We start from the raw sequence: 21,714 nt of genomic DNA, 5'->3' as shown, positions 1-21,714 counted from the left end.
TCGAGTTCCAAAATAATAAACACAAGATTGTCGACGCCTTGTATACATCTCCATTGGTTAAGTGCTCTGGTCAAGGCGATGACGATAAGCATAATTCGGATGTTACTAATAATGATGGATCGCCCAAGAACCAAATAATACCAAAACGAAGTACTGTGATCCGAATAAAGTTGAAGAAAAAGACCCAAGATAAAACTGATGATGGGGATACTACAACTAGTCTTCATGATAAACAGATTGAGGAGGTTTTGAAGATCAAACGGATTCTTGAAAATAATCAAGGTGAATCTGAATTGCTATGCGAGTTGTTATACAAGGTTCAAAACATGGGGTTGGGTCTTGATGTTCTGGAGGCAACCGGGTTAGAAAAAACGGTTAATGTTTGTCAAAAACATGAATCAAAAGATGTTAACCAGATTGCAAAGACACTGATTACACAATGGAAGAATTTGGTGGATGAAAGGTTCGAGAAACAATCAAGTCCTGTGAAACTATCTTCCGAAAAGCCAACGAGTACAAATATGGAAAAAAGGTCCCAAACAGATTCTGGAAAAAGTGCAGTGATGGTTGGTTCCAAGATGGCAACACCGAATCAGAAGGGAGAAAATAGTATGGAAGAAAAATTCAAACTTGCAAAAAGAAAGTTGCAACAAAGTTACCAAGAAGCAGAGAATTTGAAGAAGCAGCGAAAAATACATGTGATTGAGTTCCACGAGTTATCCAGGCACGGCCTTCTCCCCAGACAGCAACGTCAACATAAGAGTAGCAACGAGCAGTTGAGAAGACGGGCCAATGTGCATAGCAGAATTCCTCGATTAGTTCCCACATTTTAACAGTTTTGAATCAAGTGTTATATGACTATTGAGTTTATTTTTTAATTTGTTCATGTAAAACATTCTGTTATGTGCAAATCTTATTCTTTTGTATAGTCATCTTTATGTTTGGTGAATCCTTATGAGGATATTGATGGTTGTGTCACTGAATATATAACCTAAAATATGTTTGAAAACAACATTTACTGACAATACATGTATCAAATCTATCACTAAAACTTTACACTAAAATGTGGTTTGTAACTTTGTAGTATGGTGGACCGGTTCTTTTAGAAAGTCAACTGACAGTTAACAATGACTAAAGGGCCACTAACAATGACTAAAAACAGATGATAGCACAATTTTTGAAATCTTCATCCAAACTCCATCGACCATCGTCTTTAGCATCATACAGTTTGTCTAATGATGGGAAGAGCTCTTTCCAGCAGGAGAAGACAACAATTACCCAAAAGATATGTTTCTATTCATTGACTGTCAAAGTTGATTTGTGCTGGCAAGCAGCTTGAGAATGGGACCTTGGCCGACTACAACATCCAGAAGGAACCGACTCTGCATTTGGTCCTTCGTCTCTGTGGTGGTATGCAGATCTTTGTGAAAATATTGACTGGAAAGACTATCACTTTGGAAGTTGAGAGCTTAGACACTACTGACAATGACAATGCCAAAGAAAAATTTCAAGATAAGAAAGGCATTCTAGCTGACTAACACGGGTTGATCTTTGCCAGAAAGCAGCTTCAGGATGTACGTACCTTTGCTGACTATGACATCCAGAAGAAATCGATTCTGCATTTGGTCCTTTGTCGTCATGGAGGTGTGCAGATTTTTGTGAAAACTTTGACAGAGAAGGAGGGTATCCCACCGGACCTTGGCAGACTACAACATCAAAAAGGAATCCACACTTCACCTTGTACTCAGGTTGAGGGGAGGGATTCAGATCTTCGGCAAGATTTTGACAGGGAAGACTATCACCTTGGAGGTAGAAAGCACTGACACTAGGCCTGGCAAAGTGGGCGGGTCGGGTGGGTTTGGCTCTTTAGAAACTTAAGTGTCGGTCAAAGGGTGTTCTTGAAACAACTATCAGAAAGGCAATGGACAATGACTAAAGAACAGATGATAGCTCAATTTTTGAATTCTTCATCCAAGCTCTTACAGTTAGGCCAATACTTGCGGTAAAACAAATCCACATTGACTATCGTCTTCAGCATCACACAGTACGTCTGATGATGGTGAGAATTCTTTCGGGCATGAGTCAATGTTTAATGTTTTTGGCAAAGAGCATGTAATGTCTTATGATCAAGCATCTATGAGAAACCAACGATTACCCTTGCTGATTACAACATCCATTTTTCCCTCCATCTTTGTGGTGGTATGCAAATTTTTGTTAAGATATTGACAGGAAAAACTATTACTTTGGAAAAAGCTCAGGCACTATTGACCATGTCAAGAAATAATTCAAGATAAGGAAGGGATCCCACCTGACCAAAACAGGTTGATCTTTTGCCAGAAAGCGGCTTGAGGATGTACGTAGCCTTGCGTCTGTAACATCCAGAAAGAATCAATTCCGCAGTTGGTTCTTCCTCTTCGTGATGGTATGCAGATTTTTTTTGAAAACTTTGACAGGGAAAACCATCACTTTGGAGGTTAAAGCTCAGATACTATAGATAATTTCAAGGCAGATCCAAAGATGAGGGGATCCAAAGAGGCTTATATTCCCGGTAAGCAGTTTGTAATTGGCCGTACATTGGCAGATTATAAAGTTCAGAAGGAGTCGACGGTCAATCTTGTCCGGAGGTTGAGGGTTGGGATGCCGATTTTTGTGAAGACGTCGACTGGGAAGATCATTACCCTGGAAGTTGTGAGTTCAGACACTATTGACAATGTGAAAGCTAAGACTCACGATAAGGAGGGTATCCCACCCGACCAGCAGAAGTTGACATTTGCAGGTAAGCAACTGGAAGATAACAGGACTCTTGCTGATTACAACATTCAGAAAGCGTGGCCCTTTGTCTCTTTTTGAGATGTTAAAATAAAATAATATGAGACAATGATTTTGTTTTAAGTTTTTCGTCTGCCGAAGTAATGAACAGTTTCTGTGGTTGTGATTCTACCTGCTGCTTTGTGATTGGTAATGCTGATGCTAATTAGTTTATGGTGTTCTGTCTGTGTCATGGACTATGAATGGATGCTTTTAATGAGCAATTGTAGTTAGAAAACTAGTTATACTGTTTGGCCTTAATCGGACAAGTACTAACCTGGAACTTATTTGCAGAAGTCATAATTTGTTATTCGTATTATTGCCCATTTATTGGTTTTTGGAGTATGAAGCAGATCAATGGTGTTCCAGTAAGTTTTTATCATTGTCCCTTTCTTGGTTCCATGTTATTGTATGTCGTGAATAAGGTCAGTTGTGATTTGGTGCTCTACGACAAAGTGAACTCAGTTATATGTTTTCCTCCCCTTCATCTCCCCTGTTCCTTCCTTGACAAAAGGTTCAAGTTTGGGGTTGTAAAAATGTTTCTTGGATTGTATTTAGTTATCTACTTACACAAATTGCAAACTTGGACAGTGGGTTTACGGATTATTTTCTAGGTTTAGTTTCCTAGTAAAGCTGTCAAATTTCGGGTATTTAATGCAAGGTTTGTGAGATTCGGAAGTCTGCTCAAGTTTAATTTGGTTACGATTGATTACTCGTCAAGCCAGCGGCTACCAACCCAAATGATATTCAATTTCCAAGACATCATACCTCAAACCTAATGAACTAGTTCACCCCCATATATAGAGGAACATTCGGTAGGTCAAAATATTTCTCTCAAACGTTCTAGATATAGTGATGTATATACAAGAATAAGGAATATGTGGGTAAGTTTTGTAGGAGTGTGATCATTTTATTATAAATCGCATGTCCGAAAATAATTTAAGCCTACGGGGTCACACGAAATGACACGGTAACTCGATAATATTAATTGATATATTAAAGTAATATATTAATTAGTTTGATCACAAAATGATTAATTAAACATAATTAAAGGGTTAATTGTATTTAATTAATTAAAGAGGAGGATTAAAATGTGAAAATTGGAAAATGGATTTGGACCCTAAAACTAGGGGGGCGGCCACATTAAGGCTTTGTAAGCCTTGATCTAGCTTATTTTCCAAGCAATGTTTAACCTAATTATTCCCTATAAATAGAGGGTTTAATTCTAGGTTTTTCATTCATTCTTTCACACATAATTCTCTCCTCTTTCTCCCTTCTTTCTTGGTTCGGCCGTGGGTAGCAACATCAAAGGGTTTTTTTGGTTTTGTTCGGTTCGACTTTAAGGGATAGTAACAAAGGGTTGTTCGGTTCGTGATCGGAGTACTAGCATACATTATACGGGGTGTCTAGTGTGCGATCGTAGAGAGGTTTTGCTTTAAACCCTACTTAATAATAATCCCATTATTATTATATTTATTGGAGCTTTGCATAAGGTACACAACTCAATTCTATTCTTTGTTAATTAATTTGATTGCATATTTGTTTTGATTTCTTCCGTTGCGCTTACTCGTGATTATGTATGTTTATGTGCTCATATTCTAACAGTGGTATCACGAGCCACATATGTGATCTATTAATTACAAAGATCAAAACTTGAAGGGGGGTTTAAGGGTTGGTTGATTTTAATTAAATTGTTAAATAATTAAAAGGTTGTTTTCTTATTTTTAATTAATTAAAATCGATTCTTAATTAAATAAAATTAGGGTTTTTGTTTAATTAAAATTTTAACCTAATTCAAAGGAGATTGAAACCCTCAAACAAGTTTTGAATTGTGAATTGACATGATTTATGTAATGAATTGCATGATTACGTGTATCTTGATTATTTAAAGTTGTTAAATAATAATAAAATCACAAGAAATTCATGCAAAATTAATTGTGATTTTACTGAATATATATAGATATATTTTGCAAAGCATGATGATCCAATAATTAGGGTTAATTATTAGATAATTGTGTGACTATATGAATTTTTCGTGTGATTTTTCTGATTTGCGACAGTTCACTAAAAAATTCATATCTTTTAATCGGTAATGAGTTGGAAGTCGAAATTTAAATTTTAGATTTTCGACTCATAGGGCTACAACTTTGTAGTTCTAGTTGAAATCTGAATCGGACCAGAAATAGGCTTAAACTGGTCGTGAAGCTACTGGAAATTTCCAGTCAGCATGTTTTATGTGTTTATGTGCTAAATGTTAGTTATTTTGTTTAAAGGCTTACACAATCAAGGTAACTTGATGCATGTGGTCCTCTTCTTCGGAAGGGGGAGCCGGGTTTAAACATATGCATTAACCATAGTGACCATGTTTAGGTGGCTCACCTTAACTTGTTGCTTAATTAAGTAGTTCAGAATTAGTAAGTTTATTAATTTTTGTATTGTTTATAAGTTGTATAAAGGTGATGCAAAAATTGGTTTTGAAAATAAAGTTGACTAAGAACTATCGAAATAGAGATTTCATTAATAGAATTGGAGTCTTACAACCTTGAGATACACCGGCTCACCCATTTGAACAAACTCTAAGAGAGGTATAAGTCGGAGTGTGCTAGCCTTCTAAAAGGGCGGGTTTTTAATTGAGTTCATCGCAAACCTTTGCCCTTGCGCTTCTTTGTGCGTTCAAATGGAGCTACCGAGCTCTCTTGTGTTGTTAAGACTATACAAATAATTTTATTAAATATTATGTTTCAAAGATTATGCATGAGTCTTCAAACTTAAACTTTTGATTCACATCAAATGCATTACCCATTTAAAGTTAAGTCAATGTCACCCACTTTGCTAAGGACACTTGCCAGTGCTTTTCGCTCTACGTGAGACGTAGGCGAATTGTATCTCTTCAAGGTACATTACCACTCGTTGTGAGATAGCGGTGGACTATCTACATGTTCTTAATTTGGCGACGTAAAACGAGTTAAGAGGTGAGACCTTGACCCGTGGCATAAGATGGGACAAAACATGTTTACAAAACACTTAATACCCCTTTACAGTGTTGTTGTAAGTCCCATAATTCTAGGAGTTGCATGAATGCAATTATCGATTCTCGATTACCTTTTGAATACCGTCATTTCTAGCAGATCAATTGATGAAATGATTGTATGTCAAGTTGGATCCTAGCCTTAGTGAAAGTAATTTGTTAGATGAATTTAACAAGGGTAAATTACATTTCTTAAGGATTAATTATTGAAAATACCGATAATTGAACTTTTGTCTGTTTTGAAGATGGCAACAACAAATCCTTCTCAAAATATACACCAATCGGCTTTCAGGTCGATGCTTGAAAGGAAAAGACTTTCTGGAGCCAAACTTTAATGACTGGGTTCAAGTCATTGATGAGCAGACACCGTTGTTCCGGGAGTGAATGCTTCAACTTGAAAGTTGGCTGCATACAATGCTCGGTACGATAGACACAATGAGGTTGCTTGTTTAATGTTGGAAAGCATGAATGTCGACCTTCAAAAGCAATTTGAGCATTCATTTCCATGTGATATGCTCACTGAACTCAAGTCTTTGTACTAAAAGCAAGCCGGAGTGGAGTTATTCGACCTAGTTGATCAACTTCATGACTTGCGACACGAGCATGGAACATCGATTAGTCCTCAAGTACTCTAGTTGAAGAGGTACTCATGGGAAATTGGAAAGGTTAAACTATGCGTATCATCTGCATATTACTATTTAGGGGTGAGCAAAAACCGAACCGGAAAACCAAAAACCGAAAAAAACCGACAAAACCAAACCGAAAAAATCGAAAACCGAACGAAATCCATTGGTTTGGTTTTCGTTTTCTAAAAACCGAACGGATCGGTTCGGTTTTCGGTTTCATATGCCAAAAAACCGATCAAAACCGAACCGAACCGAACTAAATATATTTTAATTTATTTTATTTTTATATCATATTCCATTTATATTTATTACTTATAATTTATAAATATGTTAATAATTTTATCTTTTTATCTTTTTATTGTACAAATCTATACAAGTTGTATATTTTTAATAAAAACGTACAGTAAAAATAATTCGTTTTATAAAAGTTATACAAATTTTAACACCTAAAAAATATAATTACTTAATAAAAAGCTTATCTGTATTTGAATGTTTATATCATATTTTTTTCTTAACAATTGAAAGTTAAATTTATAACATAATATTTTAAAAAAACTTAAAAAACAAAATTTATTAAAAAAACCGAAACCGATCCAAACCGAACCGGAAAACCGAGAAACCGAACCGAACAAAAACCGAATCCAATGGTTTTGGTTTTTTAAAAACCGAATGGATCGGTTTTGGTTTCGGTTTTAAGCAAAAACCGAACCAAACCGATCCATACTCACCCCTATTACTATTGGCATGAACCTAAAAAGGGGATTTTTTAGAAGTTCGTGCGCAATTATAATATGCATAGCAAGAGTAAAACCACAGCTAAACTTCATGTCATGTTAATTGAGTATGAGAAAGAGCTTCCAAGGAAATCTGCTACATCCCAAGTTCTTATGATCAAGGGGGGAAAGGTTCGGAAAGCAAAACAACTGTAAGCTAAGGGCAAGATTTTTGGTAAGACAAAACAAGTTGTATTTGTCTCAAAACCTTAAAAGACCCTTTTGGCAAAAGAAGCATACGGCTAAAGTATCTAGCTAAGTTGAATGCGAAGAAGAAGCAAGCTGGTTCGACCAGTGCTTCAAGTATCTTCAAAATTGAATTATGTGCGTTGTTATACAAATAATAATTCAATAGCAAATAGAAGTTTAACTTGGACTCTAATTATCTTTGACATAGTCATCTTGTTTAATTTTGTCAAGAAAGGCATTTAAAGACTTCAAAGGGACGGTGTCTTACAATCAAATGATCAATCATTTGATAAATGCATGCTTTTGACATCATCATTAACAAGAAACGCATTGGAAATCTTCGGTATGAAGAGATCTTGCTCAAATGATGAATCATTTGATAAAATGTGCGTTTTTGGAATGGTGGTTAGCAAGAAACGCGTTGAAAGTTTTCAAAGTGAAGAAATCTTACAATCAAATGATGAATCATTTGTTAAATGCGTTGTTAGCAAGAAATGCATACTTCAAATTGAAGGGATCTTAAAACCAAATGATGAATCATTTGACAAGAGATCGTTAAAACAAATGATGAGTCATTTGACAAATGCATGTCTTGTGTTTTCGACAAGATGACAAGAATACCTTTGCCGCATAAAACCGGAAAGGGATAAAGAAATACTTGGACTAATACATACGGATGTATGTGGCCCATTTAGGCATGTGTCAAGGAAAGGTACTAGCCACTTCATCATTTTTATGAATGATTTCAGTCATTATAGTTATGTTTATTAGCTTAAACATAAACATGAAGTCTTCGAAATATTCAAGGAATTTAAAAATGAAGTAGGAAATCAATTCGGTAAAACCATCAAGAATCTTCGTTCGGATCAAGGTGGAAAATACTTAAGCAAAAGTTTAAGGATCATCTAAAAGCTTGTGGATTTATCCAAAAGCTTACTCCTATATAAGGGTATATAGGAAAGGAGAAATCAAACCTTGTTGAACATGGTGAGATAAACGGTGAACCTTAAGACTCGCCCATTTCATTTTGGGATTATGCTCTAGAGATTGTTGCATGCAATCTCAATATGGTTCCAACCAAGAAGGTTGACAAAACACTACATTTATGTGGTGTTAAGTGCATCTTTGTAGAATACTCAAAGGAAACAATGAGTTACTACTTCTACTTTCCTACCAGAAACATTGTCAAAGTTTTTTTTGATTTACTAAGTTCCTTGAAAGGAAACTCATATCTCAAGAAGACAGTGGGAGGATTGTTGAACTTGATGAAACTCAAGAAGATGTGTCAGCCTCTGAAAACACTAGGAATCTTCAACTTGGGGGGGGGGGATGTTCAAAGAGACGAATCTCTAAATGAATATCAAGTTGAAGATAAAGCGATTCCAATTCGTAGGTCCTCTCTCAAGACAATACGTGCTCGTGATAGATTAAATCTTAATATTGAGTCTGAAGAACACGTAGTAGGAGATTTGAATGAACCTCCTAATTTCAATGCTGCATTATCAGATATGGAATCTGACAAATGGCTTGAAGCTGCGAATGTGGAAATGAAATCCATGAAAGATAATCAAGTCTGGAGCTTGGTTGATCTTCCACCAAATGGTAGAACCGTTGGGTTTAAATGGATCTTCAAGAAGAAGTCCGACATGGATGGAAATGTACACACCTGTAAAGCTCGTCTTGTGGCGAAAGGTTATACTCAACTTTTTGGAGTTGATTATGAGGAAACATTTTCTCCGGTTGCGGACATTAGAGCTATTAGGATCATCTTAGCCATAACAGCGTTCTATGACTATGAGATATGGCAAATGGATGTTAAAACTGCTTTCTTGAATGGTTTTCTAGACGAGGAAGTCTATATGGTACAACCAGAAGGTTTTGTCGTTCCAAAACATCCCAACAAAGTGTGCAAACTTCAAAGGTCCATTTATGGATTGAAGCAAGCATCAAGGAGTTGGAATAAAAGGTTTGATGAAGAGATCAAAAAGTTTGATTTTGTTCAGAATCCTGATGAGCCATGTGTATATCGCAAAGCTAGTGGGAGTAGTGTTACTTTCCTTGTCCTGTATGTCGATGACATATTGATAATAAGAAATCACATTCCAATGTTGAAAGACGTTAAATCTTATCTTGGAAAATGTTTCGCTATGAAAGACTTGGGTGAAGCAGCATTCATACTTGGAATCAAAATCTATAGAGATAGAAGTAAACGATTGATTGGATTAAGTCAAAGTGCTTAAGATCTTGAGGAGATTCAAGATGGAAAATTATAAGCGCAGAAATTTGCTTATGCAAGAAGGACTTAATTTATCTAGCAAGAATGGTGCTTCTACGCCTGAAGAGGTGGAGTGTATGAAAAGAATTCCTTATGCTTTGGCGGTGGGTTCTATCATGTATACGGTAAGATGCACTAGACCTGAAGTTGTGTTCGCTCAAATATTGTTAGCCGATATCAGCAAAATCCCGGAGTGGATCAGTGAACTGTTGTGAAAAATATTCTTAAGTACATGCGGGCTACTAAAGAACTATTTTTGGTGTATGGTTGAAATCCTGATCAAAATTCAAATGGTAATAGAATTTGTGATGTTGGATTTCATGACTGATGAAGATGTTTCAAGAATATCAGTCGGGATACGTCTTCATTTTAAATGAAGACACAATGGAATGCTTTAAGCTAAAAGCAAACCACAGTTGCTATGTATGTGACAGAGTCTGAGTATATTGTCATCTCAGAGAAGACGACATGAAGGTTGTCTGGATTAGAAAGTTTATTTTTGGATTTATATGATAATCCTCAAATAACACACCTATGGAACTGTACTGTGATAATTCGGGAGCAATTATCATTGCCAATGAACCTGGGGTTTCAGAAAGGTGCCAAACATTACCTGAGAAGATATCGCTACGTTCGTAAGCAAAGCGAATTGCGTGAAATCAAATTACTCAAAGTTCACACAGATTATAACTTAGCGGATCCTTTTACAAAGGCATTGTCAAAAGTAAAGGTCAATAAGTATGTCGTGGGCATAGGTTATTGCTAAGTTATATCATGTAAATCTGTGATTGGTATTTGGATAATGGGATGTTAAACAATTGTTATTTTGAATAAATGAATTTTTATACGCGGTATAAGTGGTTTCATTTTTATAATAATTGTGTCCTATATTTGCATGTTTAAATCCATGAATATTAGTTGAATATTCTAAACGTCCATTGTCGATTAATTATATGGGAATATAATTAAAGTAAGACAATTGTGAGAGATTGGTGAAAATATTTAAGGGAATATTTTGAAGATAGTGGATCGTACCAAACTCACATGATCAAAAGGTGAATATTGGACTTAGCCCACGGAACGAATTATCATTTTTTGGATCGGCATCATTAAATGAAATTCGTGAAATGGTTATTTTATTTATCCTTTGACTTGAGATACAAGTGAGTTATGCATGTGTGGATTGCATTTCTTGATATAGTTCCTAACTGTCCTGAACAGGGCAGTAATAAAGGGCTATTTTCAGAAATGTTGAGAAACGACATGGCCAGACACTTGTAGTCAATACAGGATTTGTTCTTTCAATTTGCAACTGAAGTATGATACCATTTGGCGCCCTCATTAATTAATTGAAGATGTTTGTGTGGCCACACCCAAATGAACTCAAGAAGTTGTCTTGACTAATTTGGTAATCTTAATTAATTGTAGAAATGAGAAACATAATCGTTAAATTATGAAATGACATTGATCCATATTCATAATTAACAAGGGTATCTGAACAAAGGGATATTAAAGACTAAATCATTTCAACTTGGCAACGTAAGAATCTATTCTTAAATATTTTCGGGAGCATTGGAGTGTCGCTAGACATCAACCAATGTTATTGTCTTTATAATAACATGCTCAAGTGGGAGCTGTTGGAGTGTGATCATTTTATTATAAATCGCATGTCCGGAAATAATTTAAGCCTACGGGGTCACACGAAATGACACGGTAACTCGATAATATTAATTGATATATTAAAGTAATATATTAATTAGTTTGATCACGAAATGATTAATTAAACATAATTAAAAGGTTAATTGTATTTAATTAATTAAAGAGGAAGATTAAAATGTGAAAATTGAAAAATGGATTTGGACCCTAAAACTAGGGGGCGGCCACATTAAGGCTTTGTAAGCTTTGATCTAGCTTATTTTCCAAGCAATGTTTAACCTAATTATTCCCTATAAATAGAGGGCTTAATTCTAGGTTTACATGGGTCTTTGTAAATGAAACCCACAATCAACCTCAATAAAGACAATCAATGTAATAAAAGCCAAATGGGCTAAATAAATAAGTCTACTTAAATAGTGCAACTATGGGTAACTAAAGCCAACATCCAAAAGCTCCAGTAATAGCTACTCATCTCACAAGCAAGCTACCAAGCCACTGATCAATGTCTAACCTGAGGGCACAACACATTTCCGCAAAACAAGTGTCAGCTATTAAAGCTGAGTAAGATAACATGTTAGTATAAATAAAAGGATTGCCAATTAAAATATTTTAATAAATCAACTCATGCATATATAAAGGCACAAACAACAAAACAACATAAACTGCATAATAAGGATTATCAAATCCTATAATGTGCCTAGCAATCCCCCATAATCACCAATATCCACATAACTACTTAAGCTGCATAAATCACCAAAGGTTATGCCATGATAAACTACATAAAAAAGTTGTATGAGGAGGCTAAATAGCCAATTATGGAACCTCACAACCGACTTGATGGGTAGACCTTACGGTGGTCCATCTATGTCGTTATGGATAGGCATAACCAAATCCATGAGTATTCCGTTAACACCAGGTGGTCAACCACGACACCCAAAATACTCTAAATACCAGGTTGTATTCACAAGAGAACCTGATCAGGGTCCCAAGTAACGCCATAGCACACTCCGCCTAAATAGACTTCATGTGGGTTAAGCTTAACTCTTACACCAATGCTCGAGACTTTCACCAAAAGATATATTAAAAATATATCACACCAATATTTACATAATATTTTAGGGCCCTTAAACGTGCATGTGACATGACAACCTAAATCATGTCCAATGTACTATGTGTACAAGTCCACATAAATCATTTATCACACAATCAACAAGCTAGGACCTCACTTTTTGTCAAGGGAAGTGATATTTACACGTGTCTTTTTAATTGTTTTATGGAAACTAAGCATGAATTTACTTTTGTCCCTCATTCCTCCTAAACTCTATTATGCTTTCTTACGATTTTCAAATTTTCATCTAATACCCAAAGAAAAAGAAAATACTTCTATTTGCTCTTTACATGCCTGTACGCCACCGAGTAAAAAAAACATGGGCAAAAAGATCAAGAATAAAGAAGTTAATGAAACTAAAAAAAATAACAAATATAGTAAGCGGAAACCATAGATAATTAGTAAAACATTAGTGTCGAGGTTTCGTATCATTCATGTTGGCCGAAACCAATGATGGAAGTGGAACTTTTCATGACAATCGATCTCCACGTTGATGATTTTTTATTTTTATTTTATCTTGCTATTATTTTTTCTTAATTAATGTTTGAGTAGTTGTGTTACCTTTTTTTTTGTTGAGTTTATAGTCGTATTGCATTAACTAACCTGGAGGATCTCAAGTATCGTGACATTCATGGGGATAAATTTGTGGAATTGAAAATTTTAATAAAAATTATTATAGTGAAGAAAGTATTGAACTACACTAAATCCAAAGATAAGTAGTTCACAAAGGTTTTATAATATGTATGTCAATACTGAGTATTATCATTGAATTGAGGGATTTGTTTTTTGATTTCATTAAAACTTTCTTGATTTTTCGATCCATGATTGTTTTTATTTGGTGTCGGTGTATAGAACAGAAGGTGATGTTGTTTTGCAAACATGGGAGTATGGGAGTTGGTGTAAATATGAAAAACCAACATAAGTAAAGAAAAAAAATTAGAAGTTTAGAAGGATGTGGACATAAAAGTATATTTATATCGAGTTTTCAAATTTTTGACTTTTTTTTTAATTTAAATGTCTAGATGAAAACAATATATGAGTTAAACGATTTTAAATCAAAATAGCATGTAAGCCGACAATAAACTGCACCATTAATTCGTGTAAAAATCGGCTCCTATTTGTCAATGAATTGTTTGTTTATGTTCGAAAGTCATGTAAAAAAAGTATTTGAAATTATTTTTAACGTTAAAATCCACTAACAATATTATTATTATTATTATTATTATTTATTTTATAATGGTAAAATATTCTAGAAGTTCGTGAACCAAAAACAGAAGAAAAGTCATAAGGATGAAACTATCCATGACCATGGGCTTACACGACATTTTCGTCAAAATATTCTCCTACCGACTCCCTTTTCCTATAAATATAACCCGAATCCCAAATTCATAAATCACAATAATTCACTCATTCATACCTAACTCAAGAAGCAAATAACCAACCACAAAAATCCCTAATTTCGTTTCTCTCTATTTCCGAAAGGTATTTATCTTTTCGAATTACTATGGCTTATTATTCAAATTTTCAAAATAATAATTACTATGTGTATATATCTGTAATTCATATGCTGAATACTTGTATGGTTTGATTAGCTTTTGATATTAATTTATTTTGTCAAATTGATCTGTTTGTTTAGATGTTTGATTGTTATTCCATCCGTCTGCTTATCGATTTTGTTATGCATCTAATTGTAATTAATTAACTTTTCTGATTGTTTTATTTTGAATCTGGCCTTTGTAGCACTCATAGCAATAATTGTAATATTTTATTCTTGATCGGGCCTTTGCGACAATAAGCTTATTATCAGATACAGTTTATGTGTATATAATTGTTTGATAGATCCTCATGTAATATACGTATAAATAATTTATGTGTGTGTGTGTGTGTGTATATGTATATGTAATTGTAAATTGGTTTTGGGTTTGATGTGGAGTTATGTATGTTACTGTAATATATAAAGGGTATTTAAAAGGATTGTAATTTGTGTATGTAAAGATATTTTTAAATTTAATTGAGGTTTTATATCGAGTTTGTTTCTTACGGTATTAGTGATTTTGTTAATACAGAAATATGCAGATCTTTGTGAAGACTCTTACAGGTAAGACTATAACTCTCGAGGTCGAGAGCTCAGATACCATCGATAATGTCAAGGCGAAAATCCAGGACAAGGAAGGGATCCCACCAGACCAACAGAGGTTGATCTTTGCTGGCAAGCAGCTCGAGGACGGGCGTACCTTGGCAGACTACAACATCCAAAAGGAATCAACCCTCCATCTTGTGCTGAGGTTGAGGGGAGGTATGCAGATCTTCGTCAAGACGTTGACCGGGAAGACCATCACTTTGGAGGTCGAAAGCTCTGACACCATTGACAACGTCAAGGCTAAGATTCAGGACAAGGAGGGTATCCCACCAGACCAGCAGAGGTTGATTTTTGCTGGCAAGCAGCTTGAGGATGGCCGCACCTTGGCAGACTATAACATCCAGAAGGAATCGACTCTGCACTTGGTCCTACGTCTTCGTGGTGGGATGCAGATTTTTGTGAAAACTTTGACAGGGAAAACCATTACTTTGGAGGTTGAAAGCTCGGATACCATTGACAACGTCAAGGCTAAGATCCAAGATAAAGAAGGAATCCCACCGGACCAGCAGAGGCTTATCTTTGCAGGAAAACAGCTTGAAGATGGTCGTACTCTAGCTGATTACAACATCCAGAAAGAGTCTACCCTTCACTTGGTGCTGAGGTTGAGGGGTGGGATGCAGATTTTTGTCAAGACTTTGACTGGAAAAACCATTACCTTGGAAGTCGAGAGTTCAGACACGATTGACAATGTGAAAGCTAAGATTCAAGATAAGGAAGGTATCCCACCGGACCAGCAGAGGTTGATATTTGCCGGTAAACAGTTGGAAGATGGCAGGACACTTGCAGATTACAACATTCAGAAGGAATCGACCCTTCACCTTGTGCTCCGTCTTCGTGGAGGGTTCTGAATGATATTATGTTGGGTGATTCTTTGAGTGTCAAGGGTGGGGGATGGTTTTTGAGACTATGAAGCTTTTCTGCTGCACAAGTAATATACATTTTATGTGATTGTGATGCTATATGTATTTCTTGTTTTGTGATTTGTTATACGAATGCTATTATTAGCTTATGGCGTTCTGTCTTGTGTCTTGGTCTATCTTGTTATCTGTAGTTAGAAACTTAGTTATGCCATTTGGTTATAATGGGACTAATAGTAACCCGGAACTAGCTTTTGAAAGTTTCAGTATGCCTGTGTATGTTTGTATCATACCCTGAACTCTCATCATCCCCCTAACCCAATCTCTGGTCATGACATCCTCATAATAAGATTTCTGATCACCTCGTACCCTGGTAACATAAAGTTAATTTTCATGGCTTGTTGATGCCCGTCATTTCAATGGAAAACTGATAGTATTACCTATGAAGTAGCAATTTGAAATGTCGGAACATGAGGCTGAACAATTGGCAAATTGGCTCCCTCTGCATGATGCTGTTGTGTCTTTTTATATACAATTTAGAATTTGGAATGCGTTTCTATTCTACATTGGCCGGAAGAGGAATGGAATCTAAATGGACCACGAACCACTACGAAACGTCCACATTTTTGTCTTGATTTTAGTCATATACCCACAGTGTAGTTACAAGCATGAATATATAGACAAGTTGGGTTTTCAAAAGATGCAGACTTTGGCATCATTTCCGAGTGCTGATCCAATGTGCATTGAACGCACAGAATTCCACCCCGTTTCTTAAAAATATGAATTCCTTCAAACTCTCCATGTTTGTGAATTGTGATTGTTCCCATTCCAAGACATGAATGATAAAAGTATGCCATCGCTAAGTTTATAGGACGACTAGACCTTGTTTGTAGAGTGATAGGTGACTTCGAGTTAAGTTGAGCTGTTATCTAGTAATTTTCACGATGGAAAATCTGTTTATGACATCATAACATATATTCAGATTTAGATAGATGTGATGAACAAGCAAGATTGATATAAATGAACAGTCATACAGAAGACACAATAATAATCTAACAAAGTAGCTTTGGTCTTAAAGATAAATAATTTGATTCTCCTTTGTAGTCACAGGGGTTTGTGCTTCTATATCAGCAACATAGTAAAGTTGATTTTTCGTTGAACACTTATTTATAAGCAAGAAGTTACGATCTTGTAACATTCACTTCGATTCTAAACGATTACATTGCTGCCCGTGATGTTTGTTGATACTGATGTGAAGAAAGTTTGCACCAAAGAAAAAAAAGGTGTAATGGGTTTTACGTACCACGATGTCCGTAATAGTTTTGATAGAGACACCTAAAATAGACCTAGTGCCTAACCTACCCATTAAATATTGTCATTTGTCAATATCATTAATAGCTAAAATTCTAAAAACATTTTTCTTTCAACTCTACCCTTTAGAAATATTTCTAATGAACTCTCATATCCAATTAACAGTGATGAAAACAAGAAAATTTAAAGATTTTGACTTTAAGCTTATTATTTTGTTAGGTGATGATCTGTACACTACTTGTTTTTGACCATCGCTACCTTATTTTCTTTTTCACCTGCTTTTGGTTTTACAAGCTTACCAAACATCGGGTAAAGATGCCCTTAAGTTTGGTGGGGGATTGTCTCAAGTGAGAAAGTTATTAACTCTTACATTAAAATCAAGGATTCAATTATTATTTATGAATCATGATCGTTGATTTTAATCTAAGGGTCAAAATGATGTGATAGTTAAATTGAAAGAATATGTATGGACGTAATTATACTTTTCTGCTTCAAATAGATGGTCCACCACTACAATCATATTTTTCAACATATTTATACCAGAAACAAAAAAATCAACCAACACACAATATAAATTGGTAGAAATGAAATGACACAAGTATTGAAGCAAGTCGACGACATACTACATACTTTAAAATAGACACAAGTTTTCGTGAAGTAAACCATATTGTCTTTTGTAAATTTGTATGATATTAGATTTACGGATTGAGCGTGTGTATCGTGTGATATAAACCGTAAAAATAGAATTCTTTTGTAGCCATACATATACTTACATTATCGTAAATTTGTATGATATTAGATTTACGGATTGAGCGTGTGTATCGTGTGATATAAACCGTAAAAATAGAATTCTTTTGTAGCCATACATATACTTACATTATCTTGGGTATTTACATTGAATATTTAGCTAGAGTTCTTATTTTTATATAAATAAAATAATATTAAATAACTTATTTAATACAAGTAATTAGATATATAAATTGATTAGAACTCATATAAGTATACTTTTAAAAATACTATATCAAAGTTATATTAAATACTCCTAAAGTTTATAACAAATTTAAAACTCAAAACATATTTTAGTGATTAGATAAATATACATATATTGATGAAATATTGTGTCATGTATCATTTAAAGAACCCATCAATCCTATTTAGTACTATAATTGGTAGATAAAGACTATGGTCCAGAAGTATTATAATAATAACGCAAAATAACTAATGTGGCCCTAAAAATATTATTACTGATGACTTGATGTTTAAGTAATTTAGTTAGATCTCTTACATTTTTTTATTTGGAAAACATATGCATTAAGAATGAGTTAGTAAATTATACTTTTAATCACTGTCGTTGTCATTAAATTACTTATTTTGTCCTTAATTATTATAAAACACCTTTGGTTCAAAAATTTACTTCATTTACAATTTTGGTTTAAATTACCAATGGATGTGAGGTCGGGCTTTTTACCTTTTCCCTATCATTAAAAAAAAAATATTTACCCTAATGGGGTATTTTTAATACTATTACAACAATAGTGTTTCTTCACCATCCCCTACAACACACCCATATTACCCTTTTTTACTCTTCTGAATCAAACCATCCTCAACAAAAGCTTATCAGTTATCATTTAATATAACAATTTAATGGCCAAAACAAAACTCTCAGATTCACATTAAAAAAAACATATAGAAGATTCATCACTATCATATATTCGTAATGGAAGTATTTGTGATGATTGCACCTATAATTTCTGCTAAAATCCAATAGTATGGGTGTTATTGTGGTCGCCAGCGGTGGTGGCTATAAATATGGGATACATCCATCTAGTTCTTGGGTGATAATTGGTAAATACACCATTTTTATAAATAGTTTACAAAGTATACCATTTTAGTAAATATATTTTTTAAATATACTATTTTAGTTAAAAACTCCCCCCTATCATACGACCAAAAGCATATAAAGAAACAATTTTTTTCATGGAATTTATGAAACTTATGAACGAAATTATAATTTATCGACTACGGTAGGACCAAAAGTGTAATTTAGTTTTTCAAATGATGACATATTCTAGAATCTTCGTGAACCAAAAGCAGAAGTAGAGTCAAAGAATGAAACCTCTTGTGGGCTTACTCGACACTTTCGCCTTAATATTTTTGTACTCTTGCCGACTCTTTTTTCCTATAAATAAAACCCCCTTGATCACAATCATAATTCAACTTTCACTCATACAAATTATAATCAATTCAAATCTTCTCGTTACAAACAACAACAAAAAGCCCTAAAATTCGTATTTCTCTCCCAAAGGTATTTATTCGTTCCGATGCTTATTCAAGTACTTATAATAATATATATTTTTATAATTAGTTTCAATTGAAAGTCGTGTAGTTTTTTTTATAATTTGTGTATGTATATATGTAGCTGTAATTTATTTGTTTCCTTCTGAATCTGGCCTTTCTCTACGATGATTGTACTAATTCCACATTAAAATTGTTTTTACTCCTGATCATACACAGTTTTTGCAATTTTTTATTTGTAAAATACTTATATGATTTAATTAGATTTTGATAATAATTTATATGTTAAACTGATTAAGGTGTTTGTTTAGTTTCATTTGATGATTGTTAACCATGTAATTGTAATTAGTCACTATGATTGTTTTATTCTGAATCTGGCCTTTCTCCCCAATAATTGTAGTAATTCTTTATCTAATTTTTTTTTTTAAGTAGTTATGTGACAATAAGTGTACGATTTGTTTTCGTGTTCACTTCTGATCAGATGCAGTTTATGCGTATATATTTGTTTGGAAGTTGTGTGATTTATGTATGTATTTGTATATCTATATCTATGTGTAATTGTGTTTTTGGTTTGGGTTTTAATGTTGGAGTTTTTTCTTACGGAGTTGCATTTTTTTTGTAATAATATAGAATATGCAGATCTTTGTTAAGACTCTCACGGGTAAGACCATCACTCTCGAAGTCGAGAGCTCTGACACTATCGATAATGTCAAGGCCAAAATCCAAGACAAAGAAGGTATCCCCCCAGATCAGCAAAGGTTGATCTTTGCTGGAAAGCAGCTCGAGGATGGCAGGACCCTGGCAGACTACAATATTCAAAAGGAATCAACCCTCCATCTTGTGTTGAGGTTGAGGGGAGGTATGCAGATCTTTGTCAAGACGTTGACAGGAAAGACCATTACTTTGGAGGTCGAAAGCTCAGACACAATCGATAATGTTAAGGCGAAGATTCAAGATAAGGAAGGGATCCCACCAGACCAGCAGAGATTGATTTTTGCTGGCAAGCAACTCGAGGATGGCAGGACCTTGGCAGATTATAACATCCAGAAGGAATCAACTCTGCACTTGGTCCTTCGTCTTCGTGGTGGTATGCAGATTTTTGTAAAAACTTTGACAGGGAAAACCATCACTTTGGAGGTTGAAAGCTCGGATACTATTGATAATGTCAAGGCAAAGATTCAAGATAAGGAAGGGATCCCACCAGACCAACAGAGGCTGATCTTTGCTGGAAAGCAGCTTGAGGATGGGCGTACCCTTGCTGATTACAACATTCAAAAGGAGTCGACTCTGCATTTGGTTCTTCGTCTTCGTGGTGGTATGCAGATCTTTGTGAAAACCTTGACTGGAAAGACAATCACTTTGGAAGTCGAGAGCTCAGATACCATCGATAATGTCAAGGCCAAAATCCAAGATAAGGAGGGGATCCCACCAGATCAGCAGAGGCTTATCTTTGCAGGTAAACAGCTTGAAGATGGCAGGACGTTGGCAGATTATAACATTCAGAAGGAGTCTACACTCCATCTTGTGCTGAGGTTGAGGGGTGGGATGCAGATTTTTGTCAAGACGTTGACCGGAAAAACAATCACTTTAGAGGTTGAAAGTTCTGATACGATTGACAATGTCAAGGCTAAGATTCAGGATAAAGAAGGAATCCCACCAGACCAGCAAAGGCTTATCTTTGCAGGAAAACAACTCGAAGATGGGCGTACTTTGGCAGACTACAACATCCAGAAGGAGTCTACCCTTCACTTGGTACTGCGGTTGAGGGGTGGGATGCAGATCTTTGTCAAGACGTTGACTGGAAAAACCATTACTTTGGAGGTGGAGTCTTCAGATACGATTGATAATGTCAAGGCCAAGATACAGGATAAGGAGGGGATCCCACCAGACCAGCAGAGGTTGATTTTCGCAGGGAAACAATTGGAAGATGGACGCACACTTGCAGATTACAACATTCAGAAAGAGTCCACCCTTCACCTTGTGCTTCGTCTTCGTGGTGGGCTCTGAATGATACTGTATTATGTTGGGTGATTCTTTGAATGTCAAGCAATGATGGTATATTAGACGATGATTCTATTTTATGTTTTTGTGTCAGAATAAGTAGTAAACGGTTTCTGTGATTGTGATACTACCTGTTTTGTTGTTTTTTGATTGATAAAATACTGATGCTGATTTCATTTTTATGGTCTATGAATGGATTGCTTGTAGTGAGCATTTGTAGTTGGAAGTTCAGTTATGCTGGTTGTCAATAACCAGGAACTAGCTTTTGCAAAAATTCAGTAGGGTTCATTGGTATATATGTTTTTATCTTCTTCCCTTTCATTGTTCCAGGTTATTGTAAAAGTTACCCCTATATACACATGATACAAATTTCGTTGGCACCACAAGGGATGGCAAAAAAAAACCTGACCCGACGGGGAAACCCGATACCCGTTCGGGGTAGGGAGTGGGACATGTCCACCCCGACCCGATATCAATATATATATATATAGAGAGAGAGAGATTCCTTATATTGAGAACCATTTTTTTTTTGTAAGAACCATGAGAACTTTTAAATTATATATTTGTTCACATGTTTTTTTTCTTCATTCACATGTGAAATGATATAAAAATATATGTTGTTAAAGAAACTTTTTTAGGATTCCTTC

At 34.9% G+C, this 21,714-nt stretch overlaps 1 pseudogene; it reads left to right on the top strand.

Annotated features, from left to right (window-relative positions):
- The window catches only part of LOC122580948, a 36,075-nt pseudogene extending 14,821 nt beyond the window's left edge, over nt 1-21,254 (top strand).
- The last annotated feature ends 460 nt before the right edge of the window (nt 21,255-21,714 follow it).

This window comes from Erigeron canadensis, chromosome 9, assembly GCF_010389155.1.
Source record: "Erigeron canadensis isolate Cc75 chromosome 9, C_canadensis_v1, whole genome shotgun sequence".
In the NCBI taxonomy this organism is placed as follows: Eukaryota; Viridiplantae; Streptophyta; class Magnoliopsida; order Asterales; family Asteraceae; genus Erigeron; species Erigeron canadensis.
This window is presented reverse-complemented; position numbering and strand designations above follow the sequence as displayed.